The 22,663-nt window shown below is 36.4% G+C and overlaps 1 protein-coding gene across 1 annotated transcript in view; it reads left to right on the top strand.

The window, feature by feature from the left end:
• Window positions 1-22,663, top strand: part of CCDC3 (coiled-coil domain containing 3) — a 112,585-nt gene that overhangs the window by 5,797 nt on the left and 84,125 nt on the right. The gene's annotated exons all lie outside the window — the stretch shown is intronic.

Here is a 22,663-nt window from a genome sequence, read left to right as displayed (position 1 = left end):
TCTCCATCAATCCAAAGGAGCCACAGAGAGGAAGGTGCTAGCAGCTAAGGCCAGTTGGAAAAACTTCCTGCAGAAAAACTTTTGTGTTGAGTCTTAAAAGAAGCTATAGCTTCTAAAAGTTGAAGGTTAGATAGGAGAACATTTCAGGCAAGGAATGCAGATATCTAAAGACACAGAAATTGGAGAGGAAGTGTCATGTTTGAGGAAAAGCATGGAAGCTGTTATATCTGGCCCACAGAGTACATAGAAGACTGGGAAGATAGGAAGGGGCCAGCTTAATGTGGCCAGAGCTTTAAATGCCAATGAGAATAGTTTATATTTGATCCTAGTGGTAAAAGGATCATATTCCTTCTCTTTCTTCAATGATCAGATGGATTTTATTTCCTTCATGAAGCCTTCTTTGATTCTCCCTTGCCTCAGATCTTTGAGGCCATTGATAATGACATATTTTAATTTATTATAGTTACTTGTCACTTACCAGATTGTAAGCTTTCTGAAGCCTTGGGACTGCCATTTTTTTTTTATCTTTAAATCCCTAGCCCCAGTGTGGGGATTTATAAAGTATTTGTTGAATTGAATAGAATCGGTAGCAAATTTAATACATTTCAAGACTAGGTTAAAAAATGGCAATAGATTTGGAATAAATCCCTTGCTTGTTTCACATACCACATCTTGGATTACTAACTCTGCAAGGATGCCAAATCTGTTGTACTTTCTACTTTGTATGCTGTGAGCTGCTTTTGAGTTTCCATTCAACTCAGGCAATTAGTCTGTTTCTCTTCCTAGTTCTCTCTCTGATTCCCCCTCCCTCTCACTATTATTTCAAAGGTCTAACTTGGAACTCTAAAGTAAAACTGGGAGATTGAGAAGCTCAATCTGCTGGGAAAGTTTCTGCAGAAACCTTTTGCAAAGTGAACCCATTGCAATGCCCAGCTTTAAACATCAGCTACGTAGTCCTCCCACAACACTGATGTTCCCATCCACTTATAAATAGCCCCACCCGAAACCTGGACAAATGGAAACACAAATTCTCTTTCAAAACAAGCCAAGATATCAGCGGTGTTACTAAGCTTTTCTCAGTACTTTTCTAGTTTGGTGTCATAGTGTTAATGGGACTTTGGGGGATATTTTTGGCAAGCTAGAGTATTCACCAGATTTTCTGGCAAGTTTCTCCTCAGCTTAGCCAAGAACTTTTCTTTCTTCTCATCTCTCCTGCTGTTCAGTGCAACAGTCAAAACAGATATATATATATATATATATATATATATATATATATATTTTTTTTTTTTTCCTCGCTCCACATGATTGTCCACTGAGACCAAGACCCAGTCTGACCTTTAAAAGAACAAAAATATTGGAGCCACATGATTTTTCAGTAAAATGTGATAGTCAGATTGAAAGCCTATGAGGTTCCAATTGCTGTTAATCACTTTCTTTGCACTCTGAGTGATGGCCTTTGGGTGTGGTAATAGATATACCTTTACTGCCAACATGAAGATGAAAGAATCATATCTAGATATAGAGGACTCTCTGTAATATAAAAGAAAGAGTTTTGTACAGTAGAGATTCACTCTTTGAACCAAGAAGAACCTGTTGATCAAAATGTAGTCTGGGGGTAGTCATGGGGATAGATATCATTGCTGAAATTGAAACTTTTGAGAAAATTCAATCAGTAAAACCTCTACTAGGTATTGGGTAATAGGTAAAGATAAAATTGTTCTTATGGAGCATGCCATTTTACAGAAGAAAGAAACATACATAGAACATAACAATGCATACCTATCGCAAAGCAATCTGAAAAACAAACTTGAAAAGGTTATGTACAGTCTTAAAGGGAAAATTATTATCTAGAGAGATCTTCTGAGCTAGACCAAACTCAGGCCAGTCCCTGATAGTTTTGGTTTGATATTGAAACAAAATGAGACGCTCTTTCAACAGTTATTTAAAGGAGATTTGCTTAGATGTAGCAAGAGGATCCTCATGGCATAGGGAAACTTTGAAAAGATTCAAAACTCCCATTGACCAAAATTCATCAGCCAAGTGTCTGGGAGGCCACAGGCACTCTTGTAGCTACTTTGTACATCCAGAAGTGATGTCAACAATCTAAGGTCTTTTTTTCCCTTGAGCCAACCCAAGTCTCAAGGAATATCTCAATACTTGTTAAGGAAAAATTAGCCTGACCTGGTTGGGGAGAGAAGTTAGAATATTGCTCTTCCTGCAAGAGAGGATCAGAAAAGGTTTTATTAGCAGGTGACATTTGAGTTAGATATGTATAGGTCTATGCTAGTAGAGTATAAATTTGAGCAGGTCCAACCATACCACCACCATATTTGATAAATTTCATTGCCTCCTGATCAAAAACAAAAAGCTCTTTCATCCAGAGACCTTCACAACCTACTTCTCTTTCCCTTCTAGTTTTCCTAACACCTTTTATATACTATTTTATTTATTGGTCTTTTTGCCATTCCATGAACAGGACTCTCTCTCAACTCTGGGCTTTCTTCTGGCTGTCCCTATTTATCTCTGCCTTTTGGGTTCTCTGGCTTCCTTCAAGTCTCAATTAAAATCCTGCCTTCTTCAGGAAGTCTTTCACAAATCCTTTTAAGTTTAGTTCCTTCACTCTCTTGATTATTTCCTATCTTCCTGAATATAGTTTGTATATTTTCACTTGCTTATTGTCTACCCCATTAGATTGGGAAAGAGTTTTTGGAGAGCGTGGCTTGTCTTTGGCTTTTTTATTTTGTATGTCCACTTTTTTAGCACTGTCTGGCACATGATAGGTGCTAAATAAATGCTTTTTGACTGCCTTGAGGATCTAATAAGTCTCCTGAGTACATTTCTGGAAATCCGCTATGCCTACTGATGAAGTACCAGTTTAATTATCCAAAGGTCAGTCAGGAGGTGCAGTGAATGGAAGTCAGATGACTCAGCTCCCTGAGTCTAGCCTCTGACACTAACTGTGTGATACTGCTCAAGTCACTTAATCCTTTTTGCTTCAGTTTCCTCAGATGAGCTGGAGAAGAAAAGAGCAAACCACTCCAAGTATTTTTGCCAAGAAAACTCCAAATGGAGTCACAAAGAATTAGACGTGATTAAAATGACAACAATAATAACAATCACCCCCAAAACTAGCTAGTGGATAATATATTATTTGAGTGGGGAAGGGAAAACATTCTAGACATGGAAAATAGAGCACAGAGGTGGGAAAGTTCAGGATATGTTTAGGAGATGGGGAAGAGTCCAGCTTAGCTGTAGTATAGCATGTGGAGGTAAAGAGTAATGAGAGTACTAAGAATCAATGGTCATTTGGGAGAAGAGTGGGAAGGAAATGCCTTAAAATGCCAGCAGTTTCTAGATTTATAAATGCTTTGTGTTTTGGGCAGTCCAGTGTAATAGAATTTTAGAGTGGGAAGAGATATTTGAACTTATGGAATCTAATTCTTTTCACTTTTACAGCTAAGCTGCTAAAGATCATATAACTAATTAGTTGCAAAGCTCAAAGCAGAAGTAGAATGGGCAGCTAGGTGGCACAGTCAGTAGGGTATCAGGCTTGGAGTGAAGGAAAACTCCTTTTCCTGAATTCAAATCTGGCCTTAGACACTTATTAGTTGTGTGAACTTAAGCAAGGCCTAATCCTGTTTGTCTCAGTTTCCTCCTCTGTACAGTGAGCTGGAGAAGGAGATCTCAAGACATTCCAGTATCTTTGTTAAGAAAACCCCCCAAAAGGGTCATGAAGAATTGGACATGACTGAAAGGGTAGAGCAACAGAAAGCAGAATCAGGGATCATGTCTCCTCGTGAATGTGCTAATTTTCATGACTGGATTTTTAAAAAACCCTTGTTTTTAACCATGTAGCACCCCTTATTGATAGTGGTACTCCTAGTCATACCATCACAGAGTCCCATTGTTATTTACTATCTAGGATGTTTCAAATAGCTGTTGTCTTTTGGGGTAGAATGGGGATGGAAAGAAGCTTAGTTTAACATATTAACTTAACATATACCCCATATTCTTTTTTGGAATCTTTATTAGTGTTTTTGTCATCTTCTACAATGTCATTTTTTTTCCTTTTAAGTATCATAATTCAGAGTGGATCTCAACGGCCATCAATCTCAACCTCTATAAGGGAAGAGGAAGAAAAAAAATCATTTATATAGACCCAACCATGTGCCTGTTTAGCACAGAGATTGTACTTAGAGCTTTACAAATATCTTGTTTGATCCTCACAACAACCCTGGAGGTAGTTATGTTATGATTATTTTTCAGATGAGATCACTAAAGGAAAGAACAAGCATTTGTTAACATCACAATTTGCCCTTGCACTGAGCTAAGAGCTTTACAAATATTATCTCTTTTGATGCTCACAACATCCTGGGAATAAGTGCTATTATCACCTTCTACTTTACAGTTGAGGAAACTGAGGCAAACAGTGGTTAAATAACTTCCTCAAATACCTGAGCCTAGATTTGACTACAGGTCTCCTTGATTCCAGACTTTACTCCTGACTCTATTCACTTTCACACTTAGCTGAAAAAGAGTCTTCAGTATGACCAGTAAGTCTGTCAGTCAACAAACATTTATTAAGTGTCTTCTATGTGTCAGGGATTGTGCTAAGCACTGGAGAAATAAAGAAAGACCAGAGACAAATAGTCTTCCAGCTTTTGTTTGAAGATTTCATGTGGAGATTAACCTTCAAAGTTTTTTTGTTTTTTTTTTGTTTGGTGCTTTATTTTTTAAGAAGAAATACAAGTAAAGAAGCTTTACTTTTTGAGCATGGACCTACATTGTTTTTTCTCTCTAAACCTGTGATTTCATTGATGGATGGAATTCCTGGCATGGAAACTCCCTTAAGATTTTATAGACAGGTCTGGAGGTACTGAAAAGGGAAGTGATTTGTCTGTGAGTGATTTGTTAGCTATTTCAGTCAGGATTTAAACTGATGCCAGTCTTTTAGCCATTGTACCACACTACCTTTCCTGGAAACCATGCCATCCATTATCCTAGCTCAGGCATCAGGTGCTGCAGTGGATAGAGTGTGGGCCTTGGAGATCCCAGTTAAGATCTTGCCTCGGACTCTAGCTGTTTAGTAGTTAACACTTTTATGATGTTTGCTATGTGCTGGTCTTTGCTAAGTACATTGCCATTATTACCTTACAACAACCCTGGGAGGGTAGGGGCTATTATTACTCCCCTGACCTTTATGGAGATAATACGGAGACAGACAGGATTACTTGCCCGGGGTCACACAGCCAGTAAATCTCTGAGGCTGGATTTGACCTCAGATGTTCTTGACTCCAATCTCTATCCGCTGTATCACCTAACTATCTTTTCTCAATGATTGTGAGCAAATCACTTTACTTCTTTCATCTATAAAATGGGGATAATAATATTAACTACCTGCCAAAGTTTTTTTGAGATCAAATGAAGTAGCATATGTATAGCATTTTGCAAACCTTAAAGTGCTCTATAAATGTTAACTATAATTTCCTTTTTTTGGGGTGGGGAGGATGGATGGTAGGTGGGATGAATTAAAGAGCAGGAAAAAAAAATTAAGTGATTATCTCTCCAGGAATAAAAGTGTTAAGCTCACCATTATCTACTGTTGTAGACTTATGCCTCTGCAATTCACCAAGCTGGTTGTGAAATCCTTTCCTCCTTCTTTTTTGAAGTCTTAGAATAGCAGATGTCATCTCATCATAAACAGTTCTTTTTTTTTTTATTTCAACTATAGTTCTCTAAAAGGAAATTTAATGGATGGGAGGAGAATATATCTCTTAAGATTCTGAAAAGTTTAAATGCTCCATTTTTTTTTTTTTTTTTGGTCTTGATCCCACTCTCCACCTCCCAAGTCCATTTTCCTTTTCTTTTTTCTCTGTGTCCTACCAAATTCACAATTTTATATTCTCTTCTGCAAAGAGATGTTCAGGAAACTGTCAGAGAATCTCAACAACTCAATAAGCCACATTTCTGGAATGTAGTGACTTGTCCCCGAACATTTGAACAGCACCTTTTAGACTGTTTTTCCAGCTGGGGCTGCAAAACTATTCCAAACATAACTTTCAGTCAAGTAATATGCTGTGATTCCTCTACAGTCAATCAATCATCAAGCATATATGAAGGGCTTGCAACACAAGGGTAGAACCCGCAGAGACCTACCAGAGATCAAGAGAAATCCTAGATGGCAGCTTTGAGCAATCCCCTCCCTCCCCTAAAGATTTCTTTCCACTTCAAAAGAGCTTGCTTGGAAAAATCAGTTTCTGATCTCCAGATTCTGCTCTCACAGCCACTGGCAGTTGGTTTGATCATCAATTCATTCATTTCATCTGGGAATATTTCATTCCTTTTATTTGTATCTAGAATCTTGTACAATTCCTGGCAAGTAGTAGGTACTTAATGATTGATTGACTCAATGAACATTTTTAAAGCACCTGTTGTATCAAACATTATGCTGGGCACAGGGGTTACAAAAAACATAATACTCCCTTCCCTGAGGAATTTATCTTGTGACCTTGTATATAAACACCTTTTTATTCCCCTGGCCACTATAGACCTTTAGATCTGGGCATTTAGGGGATCACAAGCTCAATATGAGTTAACAGTTTTACTTGGCAGCCAAAAAAATGATATTTACCATTTTAGGAGATATCAAGAAAACTATAGTGACTAGGATTAAGGAAGTGGTAGTCTTGTTAAAAGGCAACTAGATATGCAGTGAATAGAGCACTGGACATAGAATCAAGAAGACTCTTCTTACCTCAGACACCTGCCAGAAGTGAGACCCTGGGCAAGTGACTTAACTGTTTGCTCTGGTTTCCTTATCTATAAAATGAGCTTTTTATCAATATTTTCTTGTTTGATCCACTCAACTACCTTGGGAGGCAGGTGCTATTATAATCCCCATTTTACAGCTGAGGAAATGGAGGCAGAACAATTTAAGTGACTTGCTCAAGGTCACACAGCTAATAAGTGTCTGAGGTCACATTTGAACTCAAGTATTTCTGCTACCCAGTAGCCTAAGGTTCATTCTGCCAGAAGACAATCGGGAACAACGGCTAAAAGCTAATAGGAAGCAAATGTAGGGTTATATATAGAAAGAATTCTAATGGACTGCTTCAGAAAAAAGTGGATTTCCCCTTCACTGGATATCTTTAAGCAAAGACTAGAGGACTATTTGTTGGTTATGTTGTAGGAAGGATTCCTATTCAGGTACACATTAGCTCAGATTGCTTTAGATCAGATGACCTCAAATCTCAGATTCTTGTAACATACTTAGCACAGTGCCTGACAACTAGTAAATACTTAATTAATTAATGCTTGTTATCTCAACTCTCTCCCTTGGTGTCTTCATCTTTAATGAGGGTGTGTACAAGATGAACACAGAGATCTATTCAAACTCTAGATTTCTGGCCCTAATATGGCATGATGTCAAAGGAGCTGGTTTGGGAAGATAACCTGCATTTACATTCTAGCAATGGGTGACCTGGGTAGACCTTTAGGCTTCTATTTTGTCATCTTAAAAATGAAGGAGTTGAACTGGATGATTTATAAGCTCCTGTCATCTCTAAATCCCATATTCTTATAAGATTAATAAATATGTGTTATTTAGTCATAAATAATTTTGTGATAGGTATTACAACTATTTGTATTTTTATACAAATAATTTACCTACATATATAAATAAATTTATGTACGATATGTAATATAGTATATGGTAATATATTTAGTATTTAAATGAGTACATTTTAACCTCCTTTTTATAAGGTTCTTCCTTGTGGTCACGTGCTTAGGCTTCTCACATCTTTAAAAAAAAAACTTTCACTTGACCTTGACATTCTCCCAAGCACTTTCTTGTATTCTTCTTCCTTTTTATCCTTGCTGATTCTACTTCTTTAGTTTCTCTTTACTTCTCAGTCACTGCCAATATAGCTTCTGGCCCCATCACTTGACTGGAACTGTCTTCTTTTTGTCTATAAGTCATCTCTTAAACGGCTAAATCTAATGGCTTTTCCACAACTTTCACCTTGCTGGATTTTTCTGCAGGTATTGACAATACTTGACTACCTCTTTGCTAGACAAATTATTTTTTCCTTCAATTTTTATGAAACTGCTCTCGCTTTCTGTCTCAGTCTTGGTCTCTCTGATTCTGTCTCTGTTTCAGTTTTTCTCCTATATGTTTCTTCTTAAACTCTTTTCTTAAATCATTATCCCTTTCTTCTGCATTAAGATTTTGTGTTACCTAAGACTCAATCCTGGGCCTTCTCTTCAATATGAATTAATAGTTTTACTTGGCAACTTCTAGGTAATGTCTTTATATTTTAGAAGATATTCCATAGTTCTATTTTCTATGTAATAACAATGATAAACAACAATAATCATAATAATGATTGGCACTTCTGTGGCATCTAGGAATTGCAAATTGCTTTACATATATTATCTTACTTGGTCCTCTAGATTTTTAATGCAGTTGAAATATCACTTCAACAAAAATATCTGTGTAACAAAAAGATTTTGATGGTCTGCTTATCTCAAGCAATACTCATTGCAATAGAATTCCAGACAGCCAAAGGATTTTTAGACAGTTCTTTTGAATTTATTATGCTATCATCTAACATGAAATCCCAGAGAAGATTTTAAAAGCAGTTTCCCAGTAATTGATATGTGAATTTAGAAATGCACTAAGAGAAGAGATCAACATCCAAATATAGAAGGCTGGCCCTTGGATCGGAGCATAGAAATTGAGCAGTTGAGTGAATGAATAAATGAACAAATGAAGTAAAATCAAGAAAACAAAAGATAATGCAACTATCACGTTATGTGTGTTCAACAAATATGAATTGATGAGGGCACTAACAAACAGTGCCATCTGATGATTTTCCTATTCTAGGTTTCTGACTACTATGTTTTAATAAGAAGAACTTTTTCAAGTTTGGGGCAGCTAGGTGTCATAGTAGATAGAGTACCAAGCCTAGAGTCAGGAAAATCTGAATTCAAATCCGGCTTTAGACACTTACTAGTCATGGGACTCTTAATTCTGTTTGCCTCAGTTTCTTCATCTGTAAAATGAGCTGAAGAAGGAAATGGCAAGCCATTCCAATATCTCTGCCAAGAAAAACCCAAATGGGGTTAAGAATCGGATGTGACTAAAACGACTTAACCACAATCTTCATATTAATTTTGTATAGCAATTAGTTTGCTATGTATTTATTATCTAGTATGGATGAAAAAAGGCAGACAACAGCTGAGTTCTCACAGCTGGGGAATTCCCTGCTCCTTAAGAGAAGCAGCTTACCAGACTCATGCTACCTTGCTCAGGGGAGAATTCCAGTACTATTTAGTTACCTTGGAAATTGGGGCTACAAAAAAAAAGATGAGAGGGAGAGAAGGCACATTCACATTGTATATTAAAAAAGAAATGTAGGTTGAGAATGCGCCACAATATCAGCTTCTGTCTCCATTGTTTTTGTTGAGTTGCTTGCTTCAAGGAATTCTTTCTTTGTTTTTCATTGTCCTTATCAGGACAAAGAAGCTGTTTATGCTGACCTTCCCTTCCCCCTTTCAGAAGTTTTGCAACTAGAAATGAGAAGGCTGTAAGATGTTTGGCCATAAGGCATGGTATTAAACATAAAATATCTTATCCTCTTCTTGTTCTGGAGTCAGAAAATGGCCACCATTTGAGTTCCTCCTGTTGATATCTCCAGCTCATAGAATCTTCTCTTGGGAAGAGGAAAAATATTTTCTATTATTCCTTTTATTATCTTTCCCTTGTCCCCAAAAATGCACACAGAGTTTTGGAGACTAGATTAATGATTTCAGCTACCTTCTATAAAAGCATAGAGTATATTTTTGCAAAAGCACATATCAGTTTCTTTTAATTGATTAAAAAATTTTAGAACAAAATAATTCTAAACCAGGGGAAGAAATCACCTTATTTTTCTCCACTCCTACTATATTCACTAGATTTTTTAGAGAGCTCTGTCAAGTTCATGGAATCTGTCATGTTTACTTCTTCCTATCTATTTCTTAAGTCAGATAGACCATCTGGCATGATCACACCTGTCTCCATGGGCCTAGCTAAATCTATAAACTCCTAACTCTCTGACAGGGCAATCAAATTTAATCCCATTCACTTTAAGGAAGTTGTCATTTTTTTTGTTTTGTTTTGTTTAACCAATAAAATCTCATACCTCTTTATTTTAACATACAGTCTTGTGATCCTGTGTTTTGAATTTTTAAAATTCAAATTTAAAATTCAATTAAATTCAAATTTAAAATTTGAATTTTTAAAATTAAATAATGTTCATAGTAATATTATCAAGTAACCAATAGATGGAATGCTATCTAGGTTCCCAGTTATGCTTACAGTCTTGTAATAAAGAGAGAATGACAAGGTTATGTTCAAATTGAAGTGGCTAAAAGAAAGAAAAAAAAAATCAAAGCAGTTTTTTATGGGGCCAGATGGTATTCTAGTGGGTATTTTCTGAGCCTTTGTTTGTTTGTTTGATCTTGGGAAGGGAGCTCCTGAGAGTTGGCTTTTCCAAGAAGAATCTGGAGGTTCTTTTTCTCATTGACTTGGGAAAATCAAGAAGTTTTGTGGTTTGCTTTCCCTACTTTCAAAACAGAACAGCAGGGTTTATTGGTTGCTTGCCATATAGAGATATATTTAGAGTAAATTTTGAATATGACTTGGGACCAATTCTAGGCAAAATTGAAATAAAAAGCATTTTTTTTTTTGATCCATGCAAAACCCTTGTGAAGTAAGTCATTCAATATTATTGCCACTTTTTTTTTTTTAAATAGATAGTTTAGAAACTAAGCCCAGGGGTACTTTAAGTAATTTGTCCAAAGTCATATGTAGATCCTAAGATTAGAATCTGCGTTTTTTGACTTCCAGTCCAGTCCATTATGCTTCAATACTTTAATGGGTCTATATTCTCCTTGATGAATATGTTTCCTTCCCTGGTACAGATTACCATTAGTCTATGAATTATCATTCTCTGTAATCATTGTCCATTTCCTCCCATAAATCCTTAGTGAAGCTCTATTTGATGTGAGTACCAAGTGGAATATTTGGACTGACCATTTGTCATCTTTCACTCAGGGTAAATGAATAGCCCAAATCTTCATTGGATCACAAGATCCTTGAAGCAAGGATTGTTTTTTCTTTTTGTATTTCTAGTACTTAGCACATGCCTAGCACATAATAGGCACTTAACAAATATTTATAAACTGACTTTTTTGTTCATGTTTTTGATAATGTCATTTATATCACATTTCAATGTGATAAAGTCATGTTTGACTCTATAACCTCATTTGAGATTTTCTTGGTAAAGATACTGTAGTGAATTGCTACCTTCTCCAGTTCATTTTACAGATAAGGAAAGCAAAGAGGGTGAAGTGACTTACCCAGGGTTCACACAGAGTAGCTGTATGAGGCTAGATTTGAATTCAGGAAGATGAGTCTGCTTGACTCCAAGTCCAACCCAGAACTCTATCCAGAGTTCTTGTTTGTATTCAATAGCAACAAACAATATATTGTAGCCTACAAATACCCCACCACACATCTTTCTATAGCCATTTGTGTAACTTGAAATTTTGATTTTCCTTTTGATGAAGTTTATGATTTATTCCCTAAGGGGAACTTTATGGAGTACCCTATAAAGTGGGAGGAAAAGGACTCCTAGCAGCCTGGCGCATGACATATTTATTAGATATACTTTCTAAGCTTGAGCCCACTTTCCCTTGTAATCCATATGAACCTGTGGGAGAGTGTCATAGATTCTTGAGGGGAAAGTTCTCCTTGCTACCTTAGTAAATATCCTTAACAACTAAAAGCTAATTAGATTTGGCTGACTCATTTAATATAGTCATGGAGGAGATATGGAGCACCTCAGGGGAATTTTGGATGTGTAGCATTATAATGACACTCTCTTAGCCCTCAGACTACCCCTACAGCATTGTCCCAGTGTGACCCTACAGGTCCCAAGGAACTTCTGGGACTCTACTGGTTAGTGTGAATGAGGTTTAGGGGACTAGCTTTAGAGTATATGCTATAAATATATTAATGTGCCTTTATTTCCATGGTGCCTACAACACAGATTATTTCTATCTTTTATGACCTTTAGTCATTTTTGGCTATTTCCCTTGAGATTCTTGCCTTCTTTGCTCTTCCAAATAAATCTTGTTATTGCTTTGTTTAGTTTTTAAAAATAACTCCTGGGAAGTCTGGTTTAATTATTAAGTTGGTAGATTAAGTTATGTAGTATCATTATTTTTGTTATATTTGTGTGGTCCAGTCCTGAACAATGATTAAGACAAAGTATTGCTTTGTTTCAATAAAGAGTGTTTTATGATTATATTTACAAGTCCTAACTATGTTCTGGCAGATTAATTCTTGGACAGTTTATAGATTTTATAGTTTTCTTTCTTCTTATTGGATTCTGTTAATAGCATGCACAAGGATAATTTTTATAGCTTTGTTTTATATCCTGCTACTATACTGAAGTTTTAAATTATGTATTTTTTCATTGAATCTCTGGGATTCTTTTAAATAAACCATCTTCAATTCAATTAATCAGTTAACAAGGATTTATTGTTTCCTATGTTCCAGGCACTGTTCTAAGGCCTCAGGATACAAAGAAAGGGAAAAGCATGATCCTTGCATTCAAGGATCTCACATCCTAATGGAATCATATTTGAATGGTATTCTAATCTTATTAAAATGGATATAACTTTTATTAACTCAGATTAAAACCCTCCCATAAATTTACCACTTTGCCTATGTGTGACCCAATATCTTGGGATCCTTTCATGACTTTAGACAGTTCAAAGATAACAGCAAAAAGCATATACTATATAATCATCCTTTCTTGCTTTTTTAAATAGACCATATTTTCTTTTGATGACATGTTTAACTATTCTTTCTCTAGAGTTTTAAAATTTTATTTTGTTGCTGTCTACTCATATCTATAATCTATACCTTCCTCATGCTATCATGGAGTGACCTAGATTCTTGAAAGCTGTGTCTTGGAGTCCAAGTTCTAGCATGTTTTACCATGATTTCCTAGATTTCCTCATTTGGCAGTTAGAAAAGCTAGTGCAATTTTATGTTGTGTTAATTGTCTATGATAAGAATTGGTGACAGTCCTACTTTATCTTCCCCTAATGACACCACTTCTGGAATTCTGTAATTATTTTAGATACAATATTTTATGGATAAAATGAAAAACATCCACAAAAGGGTGATTAAGATGGTGAGGATACTGGACCTAATCATTTTCTAGAATTAGATGAAGGAACCAGGGATACTTATTTTGAAAAAAAGAGAGCATACATAGGGAAAAATAATAATTCTTTTCTAGAATTTGAATAACTATCATATTGAAAAGAGATTAGCCTTGTCCTTCTTAGGCTCAATGGGTAAAACCATGATCTAAAGTAGTACAGCAGTAGATTGGGGCTCAATGCTTATTGAAAAATAAAAGATAAAAAATAAAGGAAAATAAATATCCAACAATATCAACTATCCAAAAGTTCTCTTAAACTTGAGATCTAATGAAACCTGGAATCTGGATATTTTGTAGATGTTACTGTTTAGGAATAAGTTGGGCCTAATGTAATACAATACAATAAATATTTATTAAGCACCTACTATATAGGTACTGTGATAAGTGCTGGGGATATAGGTAAAAATAAAGACAGACCATCCCTAATCTCAAGTTGTTTAGAATCTAATGGGGGAAGATAACTCCCAAAAGGAATATGGAAAAAAGAGGAGAGAGAATGCCCATGTAGGGTTAGGGTTAGAGTCGATGATGATGGAGTGAAAACCAAGCAGAAAAACTGATGGGAAAGGAAGAGTTGGCTGGGTTTCAGTCTTCATTAAATGAGAATGTTGGAAGGAATTTTTTGCCCTGACCTGCAGTCCTCCTGTCAGAGGGTAAGAGTCAACTGAGGGTACTGATGAGATATGAGTACCCAAACTGATGAAATCTTGGTGTTGATAAAATCTGCAGTGGCTCCTATATCCTGCTATTATATAATTTTGTGAAATATTGGGTTACTTAGGTCTTCAAAGACTAAGACCAGAACTCTCTCTTCTTTCTTCTGTTAGGAAACTGAGGATATGTTGGGGAGTGATGTGATTGGGAGGAGAGATAGTAAGAAGACTTGGATATAAGTTAAAATAGCTTCCTCTCCAGTTCCAATGATCTTGTGATGAGAGCCATCTACACCCAAGGAGAGGACTGTGGGAACTAGGTGTGGTTCACAACATAGCATTTTCACTCTTTTTGTTGTTTCCTTGCATTTTGTTTTATTTCTTATTTTTTTCCTCTTTGATCTGATTTTTCTTGTGCAACAAGATTATTTTTTCTTTTCTTTTTTTTTTTATTTAATAGCCTTTTATTTACAGGTTATATGCATGGGTAACTTTACAGCATTAACAATTGCCAAACCTCTTGTTCCAATTTTTCACCTCTTACCCCCCCTCCCCTAGATGGCAGGATGACCAGTAGATGTTAAATACATTAAAATATAAATTAGATACACAATAAGTATACATGACCAAAACGTTATTTTGCTGTACAAAAAGAATCAGACTTTGAAATATTGTACAATTAGCTTGTGAAGGAAATAAAAAATGCAGGTGGGCATAAATATAGGGATTGGGAATTCGATGTAATGGTTTTTAGTCATCTCCCAGAGTTCTTTCTCTGGGAGTAGCTGGTTCAGTTCATTATTGCTCCATTGGAAATGATTTGGTTGATCTCGTTGCTGAGGATGGCCAGGTCCATCAGAACTGGTCATCATATAATATTGTTGTGCAACAAGATTATTGTAAAAATATGTATACATATATTGGATTTAACATATATTTTAACATGTCTAACATTAACAAGTAATCCAACTTATATTGGATTACTTCTATCTAGGGGAGAGAGTGGGGGAAGGAGGGGAAAATTTTGAATACAAGTTTTTATAAGGGTCAATATTGAAAAATTATTTATGCATATGTTTTGAAAATAAAAAAGCTTTAATTAAAAACATAAATAAATAAACAAACAGGCAAAAAAATAGTTGCTTCTGAGCCCCATGGAGCAAAAGAGATAGCTCATACGTCATCAATGACTTAGGAAAAGGGTGATTTGGAGGGATTGATGCTTTTGAATAAATGACTTGGTGATATCTCTTCATCTTTAATTGCTCTGTCTGAATATTATGTAGGGACTAAGAGAAGAAGGTAGTAACTGGAGGAGGAACTGAATCCAGGTCACATGATGTGGAATTTTTTTTTTTTTCTTTTTGGTTTTTGGTCAACTGAAGATGGCTGGTGGCTGGGCTTTGGGGCTTTTTAAACCTGGCAGGCTTATAGTGTGCATTGTCAGTGAAAAAGGATTAAAAAAGGGATTTGGTCAGATCTACTACATGTTTCTGAGTTCCCTTCCAAATGTGAAATTCTATAACTCCATGAACAAATGGAGGCATATAGTTCAGAGGGTAGGATATACACTGAACAAATGCATGGCTACATGGCAGAAATATTTTTGTCACATGCAACGCTGGGAAGTACATTTGTAGGAAGGGCCTCAGGGATATAACTAGTGCCTCAGTTTTCTCATTTGTAAAATGAGCTGGAAAAGGAAATGACAAACTAAAACACCCCCAAATGGAATCCTAAAGAATCAGATAGGACTGAAAAATAGGTAAATAATAAAACATCCAACATAGCAAAGAGTGATTAACTGCTTGCTGGGGTTTTATAGTGGATTTTTACTTAAGTACAAATTGGAGTGAACTCAGAGGTCTGTCTAACTGTAAGAGTCTCTAATTCTATTTTACCTGAATTTTCATCTGTTTTAAGCAGCATGTCTTATCTCAAGGCAAGAGGATAAAGACTATATATACAGAGTACTCTAGATGTGGGTTGACTGCCTCTGCTTTCAAAGCTACTTCCAATCCAGCGATCCTGTGATGTTATCAGGCTTTCAGAAAGCAAAACAACTAAATTAAATTCATTTGCACACCTGCCAAGCTGACAAGCCTTTAGATCTTGTGATTATTTGCATACATTTTAAGGGTGTGGATAGAAATTGGTTCAAGAATCAACTGTAGATAAATTTTCTTGTGGTTAGGGATTCTTGACCTGGAACCATACAACTCTGTGTGGTGAAATTATCTGTCCTATATTAACTGGCACTGATACTCTTTATATCCCCTTTAACTTAGCTTTCTACTTCTAAAATCTATCTCCCTTCTTATAGACCTCTCCATTAATTTGGTTTGAACATTGCACCAGCCTTTTGCGGGTCTTCGTGCTCATCTCATTTTGGTGAAAGGTGGGCAGAGAGTCACTGGAATCGAATGGTACTTGCCACATTGTTACTATAAGATGGATATAGGTAGGAAGTTAATTAATGGGTCTCATATAGTTATAATGTTAATGGCTGTTACAAGTAATGGATAGAAAGTATGTGGTTTGGATACCTGCTACAAAATATGTTAAGGCAGGATATTCTATTGCTTTTTTAGAAGAAAAGAAGGAAGAAACTATTTATTAAGCACCTACTATGTACCAGCACTGTGCTAAGGGCTTTATAAACATTATCTCATTTGATTTTCACAAGAATCCTGGGGGTCTGGTGATATTCATTATCCTCATTCTACAGTTGAGGAAACTGAGACAAAGAGAGGTTAAATAATGTTTACCTATGGTCACATAGCTACTAAGTGTTTAAGGTTGGATTTGACTTTAGGGTCAGCGCTCTATCTAGAAGAAACTGGAAAGTATAAATGAGGTAGCATGATATGGGGCAATGGTGAGAAATGGAAGACCTAGATAATGCTCTCAGTTCTTTGAAATAATGATAAAAGAATAATTCACATTTACATAGTCTTATTGAGCAGATTGTCTTACAAATATTTTCTCTCACAACAAAACAGTGAGGTAGGGCAAGTGTTATGATTTGTTTATACACATAAACGGTGTGTGTGTGTTTTAACAAATTAAGAAACTGAGGCTCTTAGGGATTATGTGACTTATTCATTGTGACATAGCTAAAATAAGTGAGCATCATTTAGCTAATGAGTATTTTAGGCATGATTTGAACCCCCATAAGTCTCCAGATTGCAAGTCTAGTGCTGTATTCACCACCATGACACATAATGGGAGGGTACTATATCAGAGGCTAAAAGACCTGGGATTCTTGCCCAATTTTCAGTGTGATCCTCCCCCTCAACCCTCAGAAACAAAGAAACAAAAAACAAAACCTTCACTTGATCCATCCATCTGCATTAGTTGTACTATATGTCTCCTATCTTTTGTGGCTAAACTTGAGAGGGCCATCCTTCTGCAATAGTGCCTCTATTCCCTCCATTTACATCAAGAAAACCTTTGTTTAATCTCTAATTTGAAGCTCCTATTTGTTTCTCAGATATTATGAAAATGACATATGTGACATGTGAAATACCCTGAGATATCTTCCATTATAAAATGTGCTATTTAAATCCAAGATATTACAATTCTCTGCCACAAATTCTAGCACCACACCTTTGGTTGCTTAGGAGAGATCAGAGTGTGAGCTCTGATGACGTTGGTAATAGTAGCTCATATAACAGTTCAGCAAGTGGACATATGATCTTCCTTCAACCATCTGCTGGGGTGGCAATCACGTGATGAACAGAAGCAGGCGAATTTTATTTCAGTGTTGTTTTGCCCATTATTTCCCAATTTAAAAAAACAAACTTCTAGCTTGGATGAATTTTTTATGTTTGTGTGTTGGGAGGGGAAAAATGTTTTCTTCCATTTGTCTTATAAAATGATACTATAGGTTATTTTTATTTTTCTCTAATACACAATGGATGCACATTATCAGGCAAAACTCATGAAACTTCCAGCTTGTGAGGAAACTGAGGCTGGATTTGAATTCAAGTCCTCTCAACTCCAGGACCAGTGCTCTATTCACTTTGCTGTTGTTGTTGTTGTTGTATTTTCATCCAGGTCATGCCCACTAGCCATGAATATTCTGTTCTGAATCTTCTGTTCTGTTCTGTTCTGTTCTGTTCTCTTCTCTTCTCTGCTTCTCTTTTTTTCTCCCTCTTTCACTTTCACTTTCTCATCAGCTTCCATGAAATTAGTTATCATCTCTAGGCTTATGATTCTGAGATCCATACATCCAGCCCTAATTTTTCTCCAGATTTCCAGTCTTGCATTTCTAATTGCCTATAGAAGATCTTGAACTAGAGGTCCAAAGTCTATGAACAGAGGGCAGTTCAAGCCAGGTCAAAGATTTCCAGAAAAATGGATTGCGACTTGCCCGGTGTCACACAGTAAGTGTCTGAAATTGTATTTGCACTCATAAAGGTGAGTCTCTTTGTACTTTGTCTACTGCACTAATCAGCTGCCCTATTAGATGTCCTCTAGATATGTGCTCAACATATCCAAAATTTAACTCATTCTCTCCTCTCCTCCTAGCCCCCAAATCCTTCTTTCTTTCCAATTTCCTTTTAATGTCACCATTATTGTGTGACCATCATCTTCCTGGTCACCTAGACTCAAAATCTAGGTGTCATTCTCAACTCTTCACTACCTCTCACTCCCCATATCCAATTAAGTGCCAAGGCTTGTTGTTTCTGCTTTTGTGACATTTTTAATACATATCCCCTTTCTCCCTTGATACTCCCTTTTGTCACTGCACAACTAGACAGTTGTACTAAATCAGAACTAAATCTGTCCATAATCCAGTTAATCCTATGTTCAGCTATCAAAGGGATCTTCCTAAGGTATCAGTGTAAACACATCACTCCCTTATTCAATAAACTCTCCTTATTACTTATTGTATACAGTACCTGTTTGGTTTTTAAAGCCTTTCATAACCTGGCCCCTTCCTATCTCTCCAGACTTCTTATATCTTACCCATTGCATCCAGGGCCATCTCAGTCATCCTGATCTATATCTGGCCACTGCACCCAAATGGCTCTGGATGGGAAAATGAGGCAGATGACCTTGCACAGCCCTCTCTCTCACAAATCTAATTCAATTACATGTCATGGCATCAGCTCCCTGATGTCATAGTCCTCTTGGAGAATGAAGGACAAGCAACAACAACAATAACATTTCCAAGTACTCTAAAATTCAGTGAGATTGACTTCCTTGCTGGTCCTCCAATAGGACACTCCATTCTAATCTCTGTGCATCTTCTATGGCTAGCTTCTGGTCTGGAATTCTCTCCATCACTTCTGCTTTCTGGCTTTCTTCAGATCTCAGCTAAAATCTCATTTACAAGAAACATCTCGTGATCTTCCTTAATCCTGATTTCTTCTCTCAGATTATTTTCAGTTTACCCTAGTTTATGTATGTTTATATGTTGTTTTCCTCCATCAGAATGTTGGTTCCTTGAGAGCAGGATCTGTTTTTGCCTTTCTTTTTATCCCCAGTGCTTAGCACATAATAGATGCTTAATAAATGCTTGTTGACTTCACTTGTAGAAATGTGAAATATTTATTATAGGATCCTTAGGATTTAGATCAGGAAAGCATCAAGAAATCATTTAATCCAGCTTTTTCACTTTCCTCCATTTGAGGAAACTAAGACTCAGAAAGTTTACAATTTATCCTAGATCATATAGGTAATAAGTAGAAGAGCTGCTATTTGAACACAGATGCTTAGTCTTCAAATTCGGTGCTTTTGCTACTATATCAAGTGCCCACACACATTCATGTCTACACATATACATACACACAGATGTTATTTCCAGGATGAATGACAGTGGGGAAAAGAGCTGAGCATATGACTTCCAAGTGCTGCATAATGATAGTTAGCCAAAAGGTAGCTGTCTACACTGTCGTCAACTTCATGCAATCTATGTATACCATGACTATAAAAACAAATGTTTAAAATACTGTAGGAAAGAGGAATTCAAGCATTTACTGCCAAGCTGGATAGTCATTCTAGAGGCAGCTGGAAACCTTCGACCTGGCCTGAACTGCCCTCTGCTCATGGACTTTGGACAGTGACATGTGCCAATCATGTTGGCTAAGCTTGAATAGTGGTCCCTTTCCCAAATGGAAATTCCAGATGGGAGTGTTTGAAGGGCTGTCCTTGCCCTCTGCCCGTGTGAGGTTTTTACAACTTCATTGTACTGGCGATTGCCTCCTCTCACTGAGTTCCATAAAACACTGCCTTTTCATTTCCTAATTCTATCCCACATTTAACCTCCACTAAAAGGGCTTTCTGTACATTTTCTCTCTGAATGAATGAATGATTTATTAAGTTCTTACTGTTTGCAAAACAGTGCACGAAGTGTCAGGGATACAAATGAAACTACATTTGGAAGGTGTCAGCTGCAAGTCAGATGAAAAGATCCCTTGGTTCTTAGGATGCAGTGACAAAGTAGATTATAATGCTGCTCCTTTAATGTCATTTGCCTTGAGAAAATGATATGTTTCTGGTGTCAAGCCATTTGATGGTGCCAAGGATTTTTGTGGCAAGAACTTTCTGTTCTGGGTCTTAAGTAGGTGTGGCTGTAGCATTTGTGGGAGCAGTTGCCAGGTTGTATCTTCCTGGAATGATGTCTGAATATACTGAGCTGGAATCATTGCTATTTCCAAGGATCTTGGATTCAGGACCCTCCCTATCTCCATTAGGGTATGAAGGAAGATGATAGTTAAGCTGCTATAGTAGTTGTAGTTTTACTTCCCTGGCATAGGCTACCTACTCTGCTTTGCTGTGTCAATGGTTCTGGCTTGTCTGCCCCATGTGTGGAAGCTGGTGGTAATGGCTGACCCTTCCTTCACAGGAGTGATGATAAAGGCTGGGATGGAGCAGGACTAGTGTTTTGAAAAGGGTGGCTACTTCATTTACCTATCTGTCCTTAACTGGTCACTAGCTGTACCTGATGATGAAGACCTTCCCCATCTTTGCAGTGATATCTTACCTCAATGATAGCTATGGGGACTGAACAGAAGCTAGTAATTTTATTTTTAAAAATAAATTATATTGATATGTTTTATTTTTATATTACATATTTCTTAATTTCTTTCTTAGCCTTCTCAGAGAGCCATCTAATATATCAAAAAAAGGGGAGGAAATCAGTTTAGTAAAATAACTAACATATGATCCTCTACTGATAATAATATTCTTTATAACAGATAATAAGGCTTCAGGGTTTGTAGAACACATTACAAAATCTCATGTTATCCATCCAACAATTGTTTGAAGTAGATGTATAATTATCCCCATTTTACAGCTGAAGAAATTGAAGCATAAGGTGACTTGTCAAGGATCAGATAGCTGGAAAGTGTCTGAGGCTGGATTTGAAATAAGATCTTCCTGATTTCAGCATGCCAAAAAAGTCTAGCATTATGTGCAATGTGAGGTTTTAGATAAAATACTATAGCCTGCTTATATTCATCATATATATCTCCATTGCCTTTTTGATGAGTGTCAATTTCCATTCTTTAGAAAGTGGTGGTCTACAATTCCTTGTTTAACTCTTTGGATAGTACTTTATAGTTGTCAAATTATTTTCAAGTCTATTATCATCATAATGCTGTGGAAAATACACTGAGTTGGGAGCTAACCTGAGTTTGAGTCTTGCTTCTGTTATAGTGAAGTCAGTAAATTAATAAATCAATAAACTAAACTGAAATAATAAAAATAAATATATCATTAAGTAATATAAACAAAATATACAAATATAAATAAATGATATATAAAGATGATATAAATAAATAAATAATAAAATTATAAATAAGTTAGTTAAATAATAAACTAATAAAAATATTAAGCACCTACTAAGTGTCAGTTGCTAAACACTGGACATATAAATACAAATAAAAAGAAAAACATTTCCTCCCCTCAATGATCATGCAATCTAATGGGACTACAGACTACAACAGAAAAGACAATTGAAAAAGGGATTGAGGAGAGGATAACCAGTTTGGGGGCATGATGAAAGTAACAAAGAAATCCCAAAGCAATGCAGCTGTTGGGCAATGGGCCTCCTCCTTAAGTGGAGATCTTGGAGTTCATGGTTCTGCTTTCTCGTTAGAGGGGCCAGTCAAAGGGGCAGAGGCTACTTACTTATATGATGTGAGTTTGTAGTTTCACTCAGGGTGATTCAGTCTTACAGGATAATGAGATTTCCCAATAATGATTTTTCTGGGGCATGAAGACATGATGAGGAAATCCAAAAACAGTGCAGCTGATGGGAAATGATGACATTGGGCAAATCAGTTAACTTCTCTGGGTCTCAGCTTCCTCAAATGTAACTTGTGGGAATTGGGTTAGGTAGTCCCTAAGATCTAAATATGCTCTTGTTTGATTATCAAAAGAAGCTTTTGAGATAAAAGGAACAGTTATCATGATTTCTATTTGATGATCCTTAAGACATTAAGAAACAGAAGCAGGTAGTTCACAGGGCTAATGATTTGAAGAAGTACTGGAACCTCAATCTTCTATTTTCTAGTCATGTAATTGTCATAAATTGAGGCCTTTAAAATGTGAAAGTAGAATGGGGATAGGAGAAAGATTAACCCTTGTCAGAATTATGGGAAATTCCCAAGCCTCTCTTCTGCAGATTATTCAGTTTTAGATATGTTCCTGGAAAAATAAAGAGAAATGGGCCCTCCAGTTCTCCTTCTTCTGTTACTATCAGGGTCCTGAGAA

This window comes from Sarcophilus harrisii, chromosome 5 (genome assembly GCF_902635505.1).
Source record: "Sarcophilus harrisii chromosome 5, mSarHar1.11, whole genome shotgun sequence".
Classification (NCBI taxonomy): Eukaryota; Metazoa; Chordata; class Mammalia; order Dasyuromorphia; family Dasyuridae; genus Sarcophilus; species Sarcophilus harrisii.
Note: the sequence above shows the minus strand (reverse complement) of the source record. Positions and strands in the feature narration are given on the sequence as shown.